This window comes from Hypanus sabinus, chromosome 15, assembly GCF_030144855.1.
Source record: "Hypanus sabinus isolate sHypSab1 chromosome 15, sHypSab1.hap1, whole genome shotgun sequence".
In the NCBI taxonomy this organism is placed as follows: domain Eukaryota; kingdom Metazoa; phylum Chordata; class Chondrichthyes; order Myliobatiformes; family Dasyatidae; genus Hypanus; species Hypanus sabinus.
The window spans coordinates 81,626,004-81,647,167 of NC_082720.1; the positions used below are offsets into that span (position 1 = coordinate 81,626,004).

At 40.4% G+C, this 21,164-nt stretch overlaps 1 long non-coding RNA gene across 1 annotated transcript in view; it reads left to right on the top strand.

Moving 5' to 3' along the window:
• Positions 1-15,453: 15,453 nt before the first annotated feature.
• Positions 15,454-21,164, top strand: part of LOC132405631 (uncharacterized) — a 118,922-nt gene continuing 113,211 nt past the window's right edge. Inside the window, exon 1 of the long non-coding RNA XR_009515935.1 lies at positions 15,454-15,626. This is a non-coding gene — a long non-coding RNA (uncharacterized LOC132405631). The remainder of the gene's footprint in view (positions 15,627-21,164) is intronic.

A 21,164-nucleotide genomic window follows, 5' to 3' on the forward strand; every position in this document is an offset into this window, starting at 1 on the left:
CCCATCTGATCCTTGCTTCCTAAACCTCATGTATGCTGCTTTCTTCCACCTGACTAGATTTTCCACTTCACTTGTCACCCATGGTTCCTTCACCCTACCATTCTTTATCTTCCTCACCGGGACAAATTTATCCCTAACATCCTGCAAGAGATCCCTAAACATCGACCACATGTCCATAGTACATTTCCCTGCAAAAACATCATCCCAATTCACACCCACAAGTTCTAGCCTTATAGCCTTATAATTTGCCCTTCCCCAATTAAAAAAATTTTCCTGTCCTCTCTGATTCTATCCTTTTCCATGATAATGCTAAAGGTCAGGGAGTGGTGATCACTGTCCCCCAGATGCTCACCCACTGACAGATCTGTGACCTGACCCAGTTCGTTTCCTAATACTAGATCTAGTATGGCATTCCCCCTAGTTGTCCTGTCAATATACTGTGACAGGAATCCATCCTGGACACACTTGACAAACTCTGCCCCATCTAAACCCTTGGAACTAATCAAGTGCCAATCAATATTAGGGAAGTTAAAGTCACCCATGATAACAACCTTGTTATTTTTGCACCTTTCTAAAATCTGCCTCCCAATCTGCTCCTCGGTATCTCTGCTTCTACCAGGGGGCCTATAGAATACCCCCAGTAGAGTAACTGCTCCCTTCCTGTTCCTGACTTCCACCCATACTGACTCAAAAGAGGATCCTGCTACACTACCCACCCTTTCTGCAGCTGTAATAGTATCCCTGACCAGTAATACCACCCCTCCTCCTCTTCCCCCCCCCCCCCCCATCCCTCTTAAAGCACTGAAATCCAGGAATATTAAGAATCCATTCCTGCCCTGGTGCCAGCCAAGTCTCCAAAATGGCCACTACATCATAATTCTATGTATGTATCCAAGCTCTCAGTTGATCACCTTTGTTCCTGATGCTTCTTGCATTGAAGCACACACACTTCAGCCCTTCTACCTTACTACCTTTACACCCTTTATTCTGTTGCTCTTTCCTCAAAGCCTCTCTATATGTTAGATCTGGCTTTACTCCATGCACTTCTTTCACTGCTCTATTGCTCTGGGTGCCATCCTCCTTGCAAATTAGTTTAAACCCTTGTTTTTCTTAAAACAAGCATACAAAGTGGATTGTTGCATCAGGAATATTGATCTCATAACCTCACCAATGTGCATGTACATACCTGTAATCATAAGGCAGTATTCAGCACAATTTAAGCTTTTTAAAAATAATTTCATTTCTAATTTTAATTAAATTGTAATCTCTAGAATCACAAATCTGTTATAAACTGAAATTTGTATCTTTACACTCCACTAGTTACAACTTCAACTATTTAAACATAAATTAGCTTAAACATATATAACATGGGCTGGCACAGTAGCATAGTGGTTAGCACAATGCTTTACAGTCCCTGTGATCTGGATTCAATACTAAGATTCTACATTCTCCCCGTGACTCTGTGTGTTTCCTCCCACTGTACAAAGATGTACTGATTGCTAGCACAATTGGTCATTGTAAATTGTCCTCTGATTAGGCTAGGGTTAAACCAGGGGATTACTAGAAGTCATGGCTCAAAGGATCATGGGGCTATTCCATGTTGTGTGTCAATAAATGAATAAATAAATAAATAACCCACGATCATAGTACAAAGGTCACCATTGAATTATTAAGATTAGCAATAACGTTCTGCAAAACACTGACATATTGGAACCTAAGTGTACAGCTTTAGTTTAAATACAACCAAATTCATAAAAAGAAGGGAAAAGACACTAGATGGTACCAGACAGATCTGCAAAGAAATATTGGCTAATAGCAGTATTTTGGACTCCACTCCCTGTGCACTGAATCATGAATCTGACAACTTAGAGGCTTGTAGTACAGAAACAGTGCCATCAGTTTAAATAAGAACAATTTCGAAGTTATGGATGAAATGTTGCCAAGAATGTGCTTAGAAAGTAACTAAAGGAAAGGTCAATGAAGCAGCAGTGAGGGGGGGGGGGGGTCATGTTTAAGTAGCCATGTTGTAATGTTCAACAGAAACTAATTAATATCAGACTGCTCAGAGAGAAAGAAGAACCATCTGCAGAAAACAAAGGGGATCAAGGAAAATATTAAATCTTGCATTTGAGTAAACTGGAAAAAGCTAATGCCAGACCAGAGCACTAGGAATTTTTCAGGAAGCAGCAGTGAAGCACCAAGAACCTAATAAATATTGAGAAAATGCCTTTGAATCTATTGTGAATACCCACAAGAAAATGAATCTCAGAGTGACATGTAGTGACATATACGTACTTTGATAATAAATTTACTTTGAGCTTTGAAAGTGTAGGTAAGCCAGCAAGTACAGTGGCATAGGGGTTAGCGAGACATGATGACAGCTCGGGGCATTCTCGAGTTCAGAGTTCAACTGTGGTGCTATCCGTAAGGAGTTTGTGTGTTCTTCCCGTGAACTGAGCGGTTTCCTCTGGGTGCTCCAGTTTACACCAACAGTACAAAAACAAGAACAATGTACAGTTAAATGGTCATTGTAAATTGTCCCACGATCAGGCCAGTGGGTTTGTTGGGCAGTGCAACTCACTGTGCCAGAAGGGCATCTTCTGTGCTGTATTTTTATAATAAATAAATAAATTTACAACAGGCAGTAAGTAGCACAAGTGATCATTCATTGGTGAGGTTGCACAGTTTAAAAAGCAGGCAGGGCCTTTTGGAACTTTTTGGCGGGCAGCAATCTTCACAATGATCTAGGGACTTGGTAAGAGTAACTAAAAAGAATTGAGGTGTAAGTGGAATGGCCATTATTAGAGTGGTCAACTTTTGGCTCAGCAGGCAGAGGCGAGAAAAAGCACAGGTTAGAACTTAAGCTTGGGAATATAGAGATATAACAAGTGTAAGCAAAATGGTATTTCTAGCAGTGGAATGCTCCTTCTGTAAAATGTGAGATTTTAGGGGATCTAACAGTCTCACTGATGGCTACATCTGCAGGAAGAGCATCCAATTGCAATTCCTGACTGACAAGGTCAAGGAATTAGAGCTGGAGATGGATGAATTTGGGACCATCTGGGAGGCAGAAGACCTCACAGATAAGACTTTTACTAAGGTGGTCATTCCCAGAGCACAGGCTGTCAGATAGTAGATGAGTGACCACAAGAAGTGAAGGGAGTAATCAGTCACTGCAAGGTTCCCCTGAGTCTAATCCTCTGAGCAAGAAGTATACTCTTTGAATGCTGCTGGGAGCATAACCTACCAGGACATACCAGCTGAGTCAGTGGCATTGTGACCGGCTCTGAGGCTCAGAAGGAAGAGTAAAGTCAGGCTGAGCGATAGTGATAGGAGACTCAATAGGAAGATGGACGGCAGATTCTGTGACCGCAAAAGAGAAGCCAGGATGGTGGGTTGCCTCCCAAGTGCAAGGGCTCAGAGTGGCAGCAGAAGGTTCTCAAAAGCAAAGGTGAACTGCCAGACATCGTGGAGCACATTGGCACCACTGATATAGAATGAAAGGGGGAAGAGCTCCTCTGCAGTTATTTTAGGGAGTTAGGGAAGAGGATGAAGAGTAGGATCCTGAAGATCGATTATTCCATATCACAGGGCAGCAATAGCTTGATAGTATAGATGAATGAATGATGATCCAAGATGGCAGTGCGACGCAGATTGCAGCGGCCACTCCGGAGCTGATAATCTGTTATTTGTGAAGTGGGGTGCTGTGCGCAATCATAATCGATTGAAAATGGATGTGGGAGCACGGAGGAACATCTGGAAATCTCCAGGAAGACCTTCTTCGTTGCTGCTGCTGCTGTGAGGTCTGGGTCTCTGCTGGGAAGAACAGGCCCCCAGTCCTCAGGGTCATGTTGCCGATGGCCATTGGCGGGGGTGTCTTAATACACTCGGCAGAGGATGGTGCTCGGAGAAGCTGTGCTGGAGGGGATGGTCGTCGGCTCGGAGGTTAGACAGACTAGAATTCCACTGCGGTCAGGTCGCTTTCAGTGTGTGCTGCGTCTGCGAAGCTGGTTTTGATGGAGCTTTCATTGTGTGCTGCGTCTGCGAGGCTGAGTTGGGCAGTGCCGTGGAAGTCCATAGCGGGGGTATTCCCTTCTGCCGCGTGAGTGGGATGGCGAGTCTGTCGGGACCCTGGGGACTTGTGGAAACTGTGTGGTGATTTCTTTTGAACTTATAGTCTTTTAACATTTTTGGACTATTTTTACTGTGCTCATGGTCTGTTTTTTATCAATTATACTATTGTTTGCACTGCTGTAACTATGTGGTTTTGTGCAGGTCCTGTAGCTTTAGTTTTTGGGCTTGTTTGTCTGGTGGATTTGGAGCTCCTTTCTGGGGAATGTGCTAAGACGATATTAATATGCAGCAGCCTCTCTGGACTCTGGATTGGGGATTTTCTGGTGCGGTCTGTTTTGTCATTTACTTTTATGACATCATAAAACGTTATGATGAACGTTGTCTCATTTTTTAACTGCATTGCATTTGTGGTTTCTAAATGACAATAATCTGAATCTGAATGGTTGAGGAAGTGGTTCAGATTGCAGTGTTTCAGATTTCTGGATCATTAGCATCTCTACTGTTGAAGATTTGACCTGTACAAAAAAATGGGTTGTACCTGAACCCGTGAGGGACTAATATTCTTGCAGGAAAGTTTGCAAAAGCTGTTGGGGAGGGTTTAAACTAATTTGGCAGGGGGATGGGAACTGGAGTGATAGGACTGAAGATGGGACAATTGGTAGAAAGTTCATTGCAGTGTATAGTGAGACTGTGAGGAAGAACAGGCAGATGATAGGGCAAAATTGCAGTCAGTGGGATGAGTTGAAGTGTAACATAGGGACGAAATTCAGAAAGGTGATGATACAGGACTGAAGGTATCATATTTGAACGTACTCAGTATATGGAATAAGGTAGATGAACTTGGAGCACAGTTAGAGATTGGCAGTTATGACATTATGAGCATGACTGAGTCATGGCTGAAAGAAAATCATAGTTGGGAGCTTATCATCCAAGGATACACATTGTATTGGAAGGTCAGACAGGTGGGCAGAGGGGACTAGGGTGGCTCTGTTAGTAAAAAAATAAATTGAATCCTTAGAAAGTGGTGGCATAGGATCAGGAGATGTAAAATCCTCATGGGTAGAGTTAAGAAACTGCAAGGGTAAAAAGATCCTAATGGTGTTATATACAGGCCCTCAAACAATAGACGGGATGTGGGGTATAAATTACAACAGGAGATAGAAGAGAGCTATGTTATGAAAGTCATAGGGGATTTCAATATGCAGGTAGATTGAGAAAATCAGATTGGTGCTGGATCCCAAGGGAGGCTATTCGTAGAATGTCTTTTTAGAGCAACATGTGATTGCACCCACTAGGGGAAAGGCAATTCTGGATTGTGTATTGTGTAATGGACTTGATTTTGTTAAGGAACTTAAGGTAAATGAACTCTGAAGGGATAGTGATCATAATATGTTAGACCTCCCCCTGCAGTTTGAGAGGCAGAAGATAAAGTCAGATGTATCAGTATTACAGTAGAGTAACAGGAATTACAGAGATATGAGAGAGGAGATGGCCAAACTTGACTGGAAGGTGACACCAACGGAGATGATTGCCGAACAGCAACGGTTACAGTTTCTGGAGGAGTTTGGAAGGTGCAGGATAGGTACATCCCAAAGACTGAGTATTCTAAAGGGTGGACAAAGCAACTGTGGCTGACAAGTGACAGCAGTAAAGCAAAAGAGAGCCCTCTTTTAATATAATATAGCAAAAATTAGTGCAAAGTTAGAGCATCAGGAAGCCTTCAAAAACCAACAGAAGGCAATGAAAAAAAAGAAAATATGAAATATGAAAGTAAGCTAGCCAATAATATAAAAGAGGATAGAAAAAGATTTTTTTCAGATATATAAATAGTAAAAGAGAGGGAAGAACGGCTATTAGACCACTAGAAAATGACACTGGAGAGATAGTAACAGGAGAAAAAGAAATGGAGGATGAACTTTATAAGTATTTTACTTAGGCCCTCACTGTGGAAGACACTAGTAGTATGCTAGAAATTTGAGAGCTTCAGAGGGCAGAAGTGAGTGTAGTTGCTATTACTGAGGAGAAGCTGTTTGGGAATCTGAAAGGTCTGGAGATAGATAAGTCACTGAATCATCTGGACTACACCCCAGGGTTCAGAAAGAGGTAGCTGAAAAGATTGTGAAGGCATCAATAGTGATATTTCAAGAATCATTAGATTCCGGAATGGTTCTGGAGGACTGGAGAATTGTAAATGTTACTTCACTCCTTAAAAGGGGAGGGAGGCAGAACAAAGGAAGTTATGGGCCAGTTAGCCTAACTTCAGTGGTCAGAATGAGTCCATTACTAAGGATAAGGTTTCAGGGTACTTGGAGGTGCATGATAAAATCAGCCAAAGTCAGCATGGTTTCCTGAAGGGGAAATGTCATCTGACAAATCTGCTGGAATTCTTTGAGGGAAGCAGGATAGACAAAGAAGAGTCAGGGGATGTTGTTTACTTGGATTTTCAGACGGCATCTGACAAGGTGCTGCACAGGAAAGATACTAACATGGCTGATTGGCAGGAGGCAAAGTATCAGAATAAAGGGGGCCTATTCTGATTGGCTACCGATGACTAGTGGTGATCCACGGGAGTTGGTATTGGCACTGCATGTTTTCATGTTTCAATGATTTGGATGATGGAATTGATGGCTTTGGTAGGTCTTCCTCCTTAACAGTATCCAGAACAGTATACTTGTTATTGAGGTTAATGGCCACAGGGGTACTCTGTACCAGCTGCCTATTTCCCTTCCCTCTCCAGACAGTTATCTACTCACCTGCCTACTGTAACCTAAGGGTGACTGCCTCCCTTAACTCCTCTCTGTCATCTCCTTGGTTTCCCTTATGAGCCAAAGGTCATTGAGTTGCAGCTCCAGTTCTTTAACACGTTCCCTGAAGAGCAGTAGCTCGGTGCACCTTGTGCAGATGTGGTTATCTGAGAGGCAGGAGATCTGCCAGGATTCTCACGTCTCACACAAAGAACAAAACACAGACCTGGAGTCATTCTTACTGCCCTAACTATACACTTTCAGATTAAATATGAGCAAGAAACAGCTTTCCGGTTACTTACCTGTGTCTGTTACCACACAACACTCAAAGAGGGTAATTAATCTCTAAAATTCTTTACCCCAGAAGGTTTTAAATTCTAGACCACTGGAAATACAGAAATATGAGGTAAATACATTTTTGTTGGATAGAGGATTTAACAGCTCTGGAAAATTTGCACAGAAAACAAACTGAGACCTGTGGCGGAGACATATTTGAATCAGTTGCCTACTTCTGCTCCTATATTCCTGAGGATTCTTGTGAGTGCAACAGCTGTCAGATGTTTTGAGGCTGGTGGAGGGATGCTTCTTCACTAAGTTAGACATCATTCAGGTGTCTTCAGGTGAATCCAGGGTCACCTGGTTGGTAAGGTCCTCAATGGAGCAAGTTGAAGTATTTTTCTAACAAATCACAGAAAAAAAAAAGCACAGAAGTAAGGAATGTGTGGAGGTCAAAAGCCAGTGTTTCAGACATTTTGCTCCAACACTGACCTTACTACTGGGTCCAGAGAGTTTCACAACTTTCTTAGCTGAAGAACCAAAAAATTTATGATTGGCATTTTTAGTGCTGCCTATTTATTTGAATTGGATTGCCAAACTTCACTGAAGAGGTTCAGCTGAACATGTTTATTTTTGTTATTCTTGTATATATTTAAATTTTAAATGATCAAAAATAGTTTTAATCTGGATTTTAAGTAAATATTATTTCAATGATTTGTAATATTTTACATAATATTTATTTATTTTCAATTATTGAACTTATTTATCATTTGTTTCAAAATATGTCTCATTATTAAAGAAGAAAGATTTTCAAGATCACCGACTCACACATGCAGAAATGTTTTGACCATAAGACCATAAGACAAAGGAGCAGAAGTCGGCCATTTGGCCCATTGAGTCTGCTCTGCCGTTTCATCATGAGCTGATCCAATCTCCCCTTTAGTCCCATTCCCCCGCCTTCCCACCATAACCTTTGATGCCCTGACTACTCAGATACCTATCAAACTCTGCCTTATATATGCCCAAAGACTTAGCCTCCACTGCCGCCTGTGCCAACAAATTCCATAGATTTACCACCCTCTGGCTAAAAATTTTTTTTTGCATCTCTGTTCTGAATGGGTGCCCTGCAATCCTCAAGTCATGTCCCCTCGTACTAGACTCCCCCACCATGGGAAACAACTTTTGTCACATCCACTCTGTCCATGCCTTTCAACATTCGAAATGTTTCTATGAGGTCCCCCCTCATTCTTCTAAACTCCAAGGAGTACAGTCCAAGAGCGGTCAAACGTTCCTCATATGTTAACCCTCTCATTCCCAGAATCATTCTAGTGAATCTTCTCTGAACCCTCTCCAATGTCAGCACATCCTTTCTTAAATAAGGAGCCCAAAACTGTACACAGTATTCCAAGTGAGGTCTTACCAGTGCCTTATATACCCTCAACATCACATCCCTGCTCCTATACTCTATTCCTCTAGAAATGAATGCCAACATTGTATTCACCATCTTCACCACCGACTCAACCTGGAGGTTAACCTTAAGGGTATCCTGCACGAGGACTCCCAAGTCTCGTTGCATCTCAGAACTTTGAATTCTCTCCCCATTTAAATAATAGTCTGCCCATTTATTTCTTCTAGAAAAGTGCATGACCGTACACTTTCCAACATTGTAATTCATTTGCCACTTCTTTGCCCATTCTCCCAATCTATCCAAGTCTCTCTGCAGACTCTCTGTTTCCTCAGCACTACCAGCCCCTCCACCTATCTTTGTATCATCAGCAAACTTAGCCACAAAGCCATCTATTCCATAATCCAAATCATTGATATACAACATAAAAAGAAGCAGCCCCAACACGGACCCCTGTGGAACACCACTGGTAACCAGCAGCCAACCAGAATGGGATCCCTTTATTCCCACTCTCTGTTTCCTGCCAATCAGCCAACACTCTATCCACATATGTAACTTTCCCGTAATTCCATGGGCTCTTATCTTGCTTAGCAGCCTCATGTGCAGCACCTTGTCAAAGGCCTTCTGAAAATCCAAATACACAACATCCATTGCATCTCCCTTGTCTAGTCTACTTGTAATTTCCTCAAAAAATTGCACTAGGTTTGTCAGGCAGAATTTTCCTTTAAGGAAACCATGCTGAGTTCTGCCTATCTTGTCATGTGTCTCCAGGTACTCTGTAACCTCATTTTTGACAGTCAACTCCAACAACTTCCCAAACACCGATGTCAAGCTAACAGGTCTATAATTTCCTTTTTGCTTCCTTGCCCCCTTTTTAAATAGCAGAGTGAAATTTGCAATCTTTCAGTCCTCTGGAACCAGGCCAAAATCTATTGACTTTTGAAAAATCATTGCTAATGCCTCCACATTCTCCACTGCTACTTCCTTCAGAACACGAGGGTGCATTTCATCTGGTCCAGGAGATTTATCTACCCTTAGACTATTCAGCTTCCTGGGTACTTTCTCTGTCGTAATTGTGACTGCACACATTTCTCTTCCCTGACACCCTTGAATGTCCGGTATATTGCTGATATCTTCCTCAGTGAAGACTGAATCAAAATACTCGTTCAGTTCCTTGTGCAGATTGGAGCTGCCATGGCAGAGGAAATGGAAAGTGGAACCGACCAAACATAATCTGGCCCAAAAACTGGATATTGTACACCACACAGAAAAATTACAACATGGGAAGCTATTCAGAAATCAGATCCATCAAGTTGTGAAAAGGCTATCCAACCAAAATAATCCCACCAACAACTCCGGGTGAATGGCCCTGTAGATTACAGGTGTTCAAATACACAACACGTACCTTTTAGATGTGTTTCTGTCTCTATCAATCTTTCTGACTGCGAGAGCACAGTAGTAGGCCCTTCTGGCCCAATGACCCTGCGCCGTTCAGTTACACCCACGTGAACAACCAACCTCCTAAGCCATATGTCTTTGGAAAACCAGGGCACCTGGAGACAGTCCACACAGTCACGGGGAGAATGTACAATTCCTTACAAACAGCGGCAGGAGATGAACCTGGGTCACTGGCACTGTATCATTCTAACTGCTACACTAGCATGCCACCCCACCCTACCTTTGATTGTCATCCCCTACCACCCTACAAGGTGAAAGGAAACCATTCTCAACACCACAAGTTCCTTAAGGTAGTATTATGCTCAGTAAAGTGTTGAAAGCCATAGGAAATGCTTTATGTTTATAAGATGAAGCATAGAATAAAATCAGGAAGTTTAGACAAGAATTGCATAACATCCTTGAAAGATCAAAGCTCAGTTCTTGTGAACACTTCTGGTCACTATAATAATCATCGAGACATGGCATTCTACTCCATAGAAATGGGATTGTCAGCCCACACATCCCCCGCACTTCCATACTTGCTGATAGTCACTCACTCATTGTGTGTTCCTTTGCCTTGTTGCAAATCTCAAGTGCATTACTTCATACTTGTTTAAATTTAATTCAGTTTGCCATATTAATTGGATTCATAGTTCACACTGTCTGGTATTTACTACAGTAAGAATACATTCAAAAGTATTAACTATATATTACTTGTGACTGCTTCTTCCATTTTTTGAAAATAAATTCGTATTATCCAGGTGACACTTCACCTGTGACTCTGTTCGGGTCATCTACTGTATCTGGTGCTCCTGGTGTGGCCTCCTACATATCGGTGAGACACGACATAGACTGGGAGCCCACTCGTTAAGTTTCTTTGCACCATCGGCCACAAAAAGCCAGGTTTCCTGGTGGCCACCAATTTCAATTCTACTTCCAATTCCCATTCCATGGCCTCCTCTACTGCCACTATGAGGCCATACTCAGGTTGGAGAAACAACACCTTATATTCCACCTGGATAGTTTCACACCTGATGGTACGAACATTGATTTTTTGAACTAACAGTAATTTCCCCTCCTCTCCTTCACCATTCCCCATTTCTGTTCCCCTCTCACACCTTCTCTTCTTACCTGCCCGTCACCTCTCTCTGGTGCTCCCCTCCCTTCCCTTTCTTCTATGGTCTTCTGTTCTCTCCCTTCACTAGCCCTTTATCTCTTCCACCAATCAAATTCTCAGCTCTTTACTTCACTACTTCCCACCTCTCCCAGTTTCATAGATCACTTGCCACCTTGTACTTCTTCCTCCACTCCCCCCACCTTCCTACTCTCTCCTTCCCCCTTCCTTTCCAGTCCTGATGAAGGGTCTTGGCCCAAAACATCAACCGTCTATTCCCATCCAGAAACGCTGCCTGACCTGCTGAGCTCCTTCAGCACATTGTGCGTGTTGCTTCATATTATCCATATGTTCCCTTTACCTCTCATCCATAATAAATGCTACGTCTTGAATTATATCTCAGCAGACAGTGATCGTCATCAAGCTAAGAAATGCTTTGCCTTGGTAAACTTTGCATATGCTTACCTTATGAACCACTTAAGAAAATGTGGTACTAAGTGCATTAATGGATTCCCAGAATCAGCAAATCTAGACTATCCAATGAACTCTGAAGGCACTTGCTAACCACCTTCAGATTGCATGGAGAACTTGAGAGTCACATGCAGATTGTTATCGCTTTAGCTAATCAACAACATACTCAGCAACATTTTGGAATTATTGAAACTGCTGCTTAATTTCTAACACTTCAACTTAATTTCTGCCAATTAACCTATATCTTTACATAGGAAAGCCTTCACAACATAGTCACAGGTGCAAGGTTCTAAAATGGCCATTATGAAAGAAAGAAAGGGACCATTGAAACATAACAAAGTTCTCATGCAGATATATCAATATGTATTACTTTATAAATCACTTACAGAGAGTAATGGTCGAAATTGTTTTCTCATCTGGCAAGATATGAAGAATGGCACATGCTCTGATGTTTTGCATCTTGAAACACAACAAAATGACGAAGAATATCATCTTATTTCCAAAGACATCTTAACAGAATGAGCAGTGACTCTGCTTATGGGATCTGACTTGCCATGATGTCACTAAATTACAACGCTGACATTTTGCTAATGCTACACACACAGTCTGCTGGAGGAACTCAGCAGGTCAGGCAGCACCTAAGGAAATGAATAAACAGTTGATGTTTTGGGCCGAGACCTTTCTTCAGGACTGAAAAGGAAGGGGAGAGATGTTAGAATAAAAAAGCAGGGGGGTGAGGTGGGTAGCTGGAATGTGATAGGTGAAGTCAGATGAATAGGAGGCTGGAGAGGAAGGAATCTGCTAGGAGATCCAAGTGGACTACAGGAGAAGGAGGAGGGGATGAGGAGAAGGTGAAAGGTAGATGGAAGAGGTAAGAGACTAACACTGCTTCGAAAGTAAGCAAATATTATAAATCGTCAAAATATCTACATGATGAACCTAGCAGGGATTCAATCTTGACAAATTCTCTGAGACCTTGACTCAAAATCACCTTCTACACTGTTATCCCATAGGGCAGCCTTTTGTACATTAATTCACATACCTTAGAGATATTGCTTAGTTTTTTTATTGCAAATTACACAACTGTAAGCCTGGTCCACATGTTCACAAGTATGTGTTTCTTCAACCCCTTCAAACCTCTGACACCGTTCTACAATTATTGTTGGTTCTTTAATTGTGAGAGAGTCGGTTTGTGCTTTCGCAATTTAACCCTTTCACAAGATATCAGTCCAATAAATATTCCCATTTGCTTATTCTGTTCTCCAGAGGGTTTGTAGTAGGACAGTTCCCAGTGGGATGTAAAGCTATCTCAGTGATGTTTTCACATTGATACTGACCAGGTGTCAATCATGTGACCTTCCTTCTGTGTCCTTGGTTCCTGGTGTTTCATTCTAATCAACCGTGTGTTCATCCAGAGATTGATGGGATACTTGACATCTCTGGACACTACATTATAACAATAAATTGTTATTTATTTATCATTACTGCATCACCTTCTTTGTGACTTTCCAAGTTAGTTTGTTTACAAAAAGGTAACGTCAATGTGGCTGCCATCTATCTGCTGGAAGATTGGCTTCCGCCTATAAAGCAAGATTCAGATGTCCTCTCAGGATGCCCATAGTGAGCACCTGCTCCTGATGGACCAGCTCTGGATGGCAGTCATAACTGCTGTGTCTACAGTGTGAAAAAGTGGGAATAAACTCACTGACAAGCGAAATGCCTAAGACAGAGAGGTCACAGGAGAGATCGTGAAAGAGGAAAGGAATTTCTGTTTTCTACTTTCCATTCTGCCACTATATATCTTGCAATAATGATCTGATAACTGTTTGAGCACAGATTGCATTAGTGTTGCCTTTAGCTCTAAACTAGGAGTTCCCAACCTTTTTTATGTCATAGACCAATACCATTAAGCAAGGGGTGCATGGATCCCAGGTTGCATACCCCTGCTCTAAACAACATGGTTCCATGGCAACTGCATTGAGGTTTGTTGAAGTTTCACCATCTCATGAAGAACAGTAATTTATTCTCACTGGAAGTCTATAGGTGCTGGCTCACAATGGACTGCGGTTGAGACTCAACCCAAGCAGAATCAACTCCAGTAAATATCATGGATCCTCAGAACTTCATGCCAAATGCATTTATTTCTGTGGTAGGAGTGACTCCTTTGGCTCTGTCAAAATTCATAAGAGAAGCTGGACACATTCCTATTCATCTCAAAGAGGTGGATGGATCTGAGAAGTTATCCATTAGACTTCTTTGAAATGCTTCCTGATTGTGAGAGTCGTCTGAATCCTCCAGCCTGAAGTACTTATTGGACTTCACTTCTGTCCATCTGAGATAGGAACTCTTCTTTCCTTCTGTTTGATTGATGTCTATTAGGGCCAGGTGTTTCCCATTGTGAAATTAAACCCTCTCTTCTATGTTGTTTTCTCACAAAGCTACTCCTTGTGGTGGTGCTTTGCAGGGATAGACACATAATATTCAGGTCTTTCTACTTCAGATTCACATGATGCCTGAAAATGTGCCCGCTTTTCAGAAGATTGCTTGTGTACCTTGAGTCATGAAGTGGTAGTTCAGGGGTAACTTGGCCTTGCTGAGCAGAAAGCCTGTAAAGAAAATGGGCCTTCAATAATCTTCAGCTGCACAAATTCAACCAAAAAAAGCTTGACCCATACCTGGTCAAGGTTCCTGATTTAAACTGGTCCAAATAAAAATGGAAATGCACATTCCTTTAGCCATTTCAAAGTAGCAATCAGTCTCAGAAAATCTGCAGATGCTGGAAATCGAAACAATACACAAAAAATGGTGGAGGAAATCAGCTGGCCAGACAGCATCTATGGAAAATATATATAATTGACATTTCAGGCTGAGAGAGACCATGAAGTGTCTCAGTTCAAAACATCAACTATTAATTATTTTCCATTTTGTGTGTGTTTATCTGGTTCAACAAGAACACCCCCAGTCTACTTCACTCTGGATATGTCAGTTATCAATTACTTCTCAGAATCTTTTAAGAGAGACATTTGGTATTCATGGTACTGGTTGGGTTGTACCCTTTGACCCACTGTTTTCTGGTATCACAGCTTACCAGGGACAAGAATGTGTACTAAAACTAAATCAACTTCATTGACTAGATACATAATTGCACATGCTATATTTATGTTACCAGAAGCACTTGTCCAAATTTACAAACCTTTTGATTCCTGATTCCTAGATGATTTGCAATAACTATCCCTTGTCCCTGAACCTTTGTCATAGTTATTTAGGAATATTAAGTGAATGGTTATGAGAGAGAGGGTGAGAGAAAGGAGGATAGAGAGGGAGAGGTTGAGAGAGAAAGGGAGAGGTGGAGGAGAGGGATGGAGATAGCAAGATAGATCTCACTCCTTAAGCCCAAGTTGTCCATTTGCAGAAGGACTTGTACAACATTCAGGACCACACTGATAATTTTCATATAAGGTAGCTGCCATACAAGTGTCAGGCAATGTCCTCAACTAGAGAGAATAGCATCCTCTTTACATTTGGGAGCAACGTAGTCACCTTTGCTAAGGTTCTGGTGGTTTACATTTGACCAGAAGCTCACCCGAGCCGGTGACAGATTTGAACCTGAATTTAACGTGTTATGAGTCACAATCTCCAGCCTCTTTCTTTATGACTATCTAACCCCGTCTCCCCCACCCCCCCCATCCTCTTATTGCCCATACCCCTTTAAAATTTACTAATGCACAAATCATATTCCTTTTTGAAACAGAAATAGGACCCCAGGTTTTTCGAACAAAAGCTGATACTTATTCATGCACGCTGCCGGTGACTTGGTTTTGCATTCTGTCACAGGATACAACTCTGTCTATTGTAGGATAAACGGGGCTAGGGGTGACAAAATCGAAACTTCGGTACTCAAAGTGGAAGTGAAAGTAGAAACGCACGTTAGTTTTGCAGCATAGAACAAGGCAGCTTTCTTACCTTGCACTGTGCCGGTCACAAACCTAACAGATTATACTTAGAAATGCCTTAAGAGTGCTTTAGCGAGTATTTGGGATTTTATCGTGCGGATTTAAGAAGCTGTTTTGTGCAGTTCGATTTGAACTCCAACATTTAATGAAAGGTAAATAACATCGTTTATTTCTCCTCTGCAAAGTTCGAATGCAATGGCGAGTTGATTTGAATGTAGAACATTTGTAGGTTTCGCTGATTATTCGCCACTTAATATGTAGGTTTGCACAATAAAACATTTAATTCGTCGAGAGCAAAATTTAAAATTCAGCGTTATCGACTCATTTGGAAATTATAAGATGTGTACGTTGTTAATGAACGGTAACAAAAAACAGGGCATTCACTTTTGCTGGTTATAGAGTACTATAAAATTGGAGTATTGTCTTGTAAAATGTATAAAGGGTGAGGAAAAATAACTCGAAGTTGACAGTATTTAAAGATGGGTATGTTTTCATGTTTATTTTATTTCCTTTCAGTTTCACTTTCCATGCTGGCGTTCGTTCTTGTGTTTTCTTGAGCTGGTTCGCCTGAATAAGATTTGTAATACATAATAATAAGAAATTTAATTTCTGTTAATAACGCAATCTGATTTATTTAAGTATGATAAACCCCCCTCTCAGAAATTGCATTTCCTTTTTTCCACCGCTCCACCTTGCCTTCTCGGCTTTGTGATCACAATTTACGCTTTTGAAATTAACTCCGTCTGTCACGACGTTGCTTTTTCAAATCCAGTCCCACGTACTCTCCATCCAAACCAGTTGGGTTCTGATGTTTAATATTTAAATTCCATCTTTTCCTCGTGCTTTGTAGACCGTTCTATCTCCTTAAAACCGTAATTGAAACAGCAGGTGCCCGGTGGACTATTGACGTAAACTGCGATTCTTGCAGCCGAGTGCTGTCGGCTCTGCTTAAATACTTACCCGGTTGTAATGATCACACCTTGTAAACTGATGGTCCTTTTAAGCTTTCAAGAAAATACCAAGATGAAGAGTGATTGTATGTTATTAGCACAGCTAGTGCAACGATATATGCAAGTTAGATGTTGTGATGTTTTACATATCTAAACAGATGATTCGGGAGTTTCTGCTTGTGTTCCAAAGTTTCAGGCGATAATAAAAAAGAACTATGAGACAAAGTATCAGTATTCATGTCTGAGATCAGTTTAGCCTTGGAACAGATCAAAGAACTATGCCCCAATTACGTATTGCGTTCTTGATTGGCTGGATATTCTAGAGATCCGACAACATTTGTTGAGGCTGCAGGGTCCGGGCTTGTGTATCTAATTTTTGTGGGCCCCTGCCCATTTTGGGGGTTGAAGGAAATAAGGTGGAAGATATTCGAGCAGAGCAATCACTTAAAATTAAGGATATGAATGTACTGGTGCCTTTACATAAGGGGTGGTGAAAGCCATAATTAAATAGTCTATTTGATCACTGTGGCAACAAAGTTGAGATAAGGAAAAGAAAGGGTATCATTTATATGAAGCTCATAGGACGGTGTGAACTCAACTGGGAGATGGGTTATAAAAGGAGAGAAGAAATTATACTTGTATGTTTATGCATTGGACATACTAGATTGAATAATTCTTTGCTCAAAACTAATATGCATGATACCAGCATTTGTGGAGAGTGCACAAAGAAATTATGCCAGGTATATTGTTTGAATGCATTTCCTGTGAGATGCTAAGGAAGCATCTAATTGCTAAATTGAGATCTTTGGTACAGAGTTTAAAATGGAAAGTTAATTAAGATATGACTGTCAGCACTTTAGTAAACTATTTAAGAACTTTTTAAAAGCTATTAATGCTTTTTGGGAGGGTGATTTTAAATGCATATCATATACTGAGTTAAATACTGTATGTAATTAGTTTTGCTACAGTAAGTGTATGGGACACTGGAAAAATGTTGAATTTCCCCTTGGGGATAAATAAAGTATCTATCTATCATCTATCTATCATAATATGTATGTGTGCATTTGACTTTCTGAAAACCTTTGGCCATTTTGCTATTATTTGAGTGTTTTTTTGGGGGGGTGGAATTTAGGTATAATTCCTGTCTCTTTATCCCACACTCCAACCTAGTAGGTGGTGGTAATGCACCTTATATTGGTTTGCCAATCACCTATAACCTACATCCAGATATGCTCCCAGCAGACAATTTTGGTCACTGCATGATGGGAAAGGAAAAGGCACATTTTAGTTCTATAATTGTCTGGAAAAATGCAGAGACAATCAAAGGGAATAAACCGTTGGAATCCTGAAATATGGGAGGCGAGGATGTACCTAGCAATGAAATGCCATTGTAGCTGGCAGCTTGGCCTCCCTCTTGAGAATATTCTGCAGCTGCTCGGAGACATCCTGAACCTTAGCACCTGGGAGGCACACACCCTCCTGGTGTCTCTTTCACTGCCACAGAATCTCCTGTCCATCCCCCTAACTTTTGAGTCTCCAATCACTATCACTCTGCCTGACCTTGTGCTTCCTGCTGAAGCTTAGAGCCAGCCACAGTGCCCAGCAGGGCATAGTTTTTGCTGAGGACATTGGAACAGGTCAACCCTGCACTGACTGCTTACTATTGCTTCTGGTGGTTGCACATCTACACTAGGAAGCTTGCATTCTGGGTGTCACCACAATAGAAGTTTCATCCTGAGTATATCCAGCTCCAGCTCACTTTCCTTGACCTTAACAATCAGGAGCTGAAGTTTGATTCACTTCCCACTGAGTCATCAGGTACCCTGAAATCCCATGTCTTGCAGGAGGAGCATTCATTCTGCCTTCACTCATTATAACTCTAACTTGTCAAGTATAAGTTCTAGCCTTCACATGTTCGTGCCAAAGCCTGGCCATTCCTAACATAGTGCACTTCAACCGCGGCCACTCCTCTTACTCTTCACTTCAAGGGAATAAAGTCATTACACAACTGTATATAAAACCCAGAAGATCACAGCACAAGTTCTTGGGCACTTTTGATCAGGAAACCATATAGGATACACTGTCATTGTTGAGAATGTGGCATAAATTCACCATGGGGTGCAATGACTAAAGCTAAAATTTCATTCCCTGAAATTTTTAAGGTTAAGTGATTTGTTCAGAGTTTAAAAAAAATTAATGGAAACGAACAGAGTAGATTTTTTAAAAATCTATTTCGATGAGTGGTAAAACTATTAATAGGTGTGTATTCAATTAAAGGAAGAATTTTCAGTATGAAGTTGAGAAACATTCCTCTATGCCATGTGTGACAGAAATTTCATCTCTCTTCTGAACATTGAAACTGACATTAGAGCATTGCTAATTTGAAGTTGTGATAATTTTTTAACGCATAGGTTTTGGATGATATGGGGTTAAGCTGTGTATTTGCCTAGGTCATGATTTTTGTTAAACAGCTGAACATGGAAGAGGGGCAAAATGTCTCCTCATGTTTCTGCTGTAATGTTCCAACTAAACAGTAATTAAATAACAGTGTTGGCATTGGCCCATACAGTGGCCAGAGCCTTGGTCAAAGTAGTAAATTTTAAAGAGTGAAAGAATACAGAAAGACAACCAGGATAAGGTAGCTTATAAAGAACTTCATAGCTTTGGACCTAGACAGTTGAAGACAGATATGTTACTTGAGTTGTTGTGTTTCTTTTACTGTAAGACCATAAGACACAGGAGCAGAATTAGGCCATCTGGCCCATTGAGTGTGCTCCGTGATACTTACTCTCATCAGGTATTCAGTTCTAAGAAGAAAAAACTATGTACACCAAAGACTGGTAATATACCTTATAAATACCTGACATTATTTTGTATGCAACCATTGGGAACCTGCTTAAGTCTCCTTGTTCTCATAAAAAGAGTGCCAGTTTTGCAAGTTGGGTATGATTGTCATCTAGGAATTTCATATGTAGTCTCTCAAAATGCTTGGCATTCTTCCCAAATCAACATTTCTCAAACTTGATTAAAAGCTGTGCAACCTATCTGATGGTTATTTATTTTCAAAGCATCTTTATATGTGGATCTTAAATGAATATTTCAAAACTCTGACATAATGATCCTTTGTAATAATGGATTAAAGTGCATTTGCTGACCTTGAATTACTTCTGTGCAGTGCTGCAAATTAAACTAAATTGCTCTCACAGAAAGTGATTCTGACAGAAAGCCAGAGAGATAATTTGACTAATATTGAATTGTGTTTCTCAGCAACCAGCAAACAATCTATGCATTTAAAATGGCAGTTCCCTACAGAACGAGCACTAGCTTTAAAAAATAAATGTCTTGGCATCTAGAATCTGCAAATATATTTTTGTGTTCCTTCTAATTTATTTTCAGGTTGTCCAATCACATTTAACCTTGTAAATATACAAGTACGTTGCCAGTAGTTATTTGTTTATTAGTCTAGATTGATAGAAAAGTCACCATATTTTCTGCTATTTGAAATGTTGCAATTATTTGCATCTTCACATTTTATTGTAGAAATACTGATTTGTGTCAAAATGTGGTTTGATTCTGAGAAAAACTATTGATTTAAATGAATGCTTTATTATATGAAATAATTGCAGTATGCGGATACATTCCTAGCAGTTTTAAATGTTACCAGAGTTATGAATCTTATCTTTGTTTATCTATGTTTAAAATATTTCTATGTTCTTTGGAAATGTGACTGCACTAAAGGTAGACTAAAAGTTAAACCCTTATGCAATATTTAAAATATCTATACAGTATCAGATCTTGAAGCATGTTTATTTGTTTTTTTGGCATACGTTTCTAAGGCAGCAGACCATGTCTGTAGGCATAGGTTTGTCATAACAACCTGTGTTCTATAAGGGTATCCAACAAGTAGGTAACTTTGTTTCTGATACACAAATCTGACCAATGAAACTCATTTGGAAGAATTCTTTTATGGTACACTGATTCACTGTCTTGGCCACGATTAGTCAAATTTTCATTTCAGAACTACTTTTAATCTGTAAATCTAGTAGAGTGGTGGAGTGTGTGGTATGTTCTGCTACGGGAAATGTTAGAGGTAGATACATTACAGACATATAGGAGACTTATAGATAGGCCCATGGATGACAGAAAAATGGAGGGCTAAGTGGGTCAGATTGATCTTGGAGTAAGTTAAAAGATTGGAACAACATTTTGGGCCAAACGGGGCTGTAGTGTGCTGTACTTTTCTGTGTTCTAATAAAGTTCCTTATTTTTAATTTTAAGGTTAGGAATTTAATCATGTGAATTTGGAAGATTGCTTTAGGTTTTTTAAATATTACTCTAAAATATACCTTTAATATTTGCAGGACTAATCTGCATATTTTTAAAGTAGATACGAGAAGTATTTCATTCTTGGTCAGTAATATTAAATGTACTAAATAGTATCACCAGTTGTTATATTGATTTCAAAGGTATCTTATTATTTCCATGCACTATATAATTCATTTAAAGTTAACAAAGCTAGGAGGGTTTCACAGACACTATCCTCTGATCAGTAAATGTCTGGTCAGGTCTGGTCTGGTCAGTAGATGGAGTTTAATCCAGAGCATTGCAAGTTAAAGGTTTTATTGAGTTTCAACAAATTAATAACGAATGAGATTAAATCACAATGAATGAGAAATACTCAGTGGTGTGGAGGGACAAAGGGGACTTAGAATTCTTTATTATCCTTAAGAAGAGTAGTTC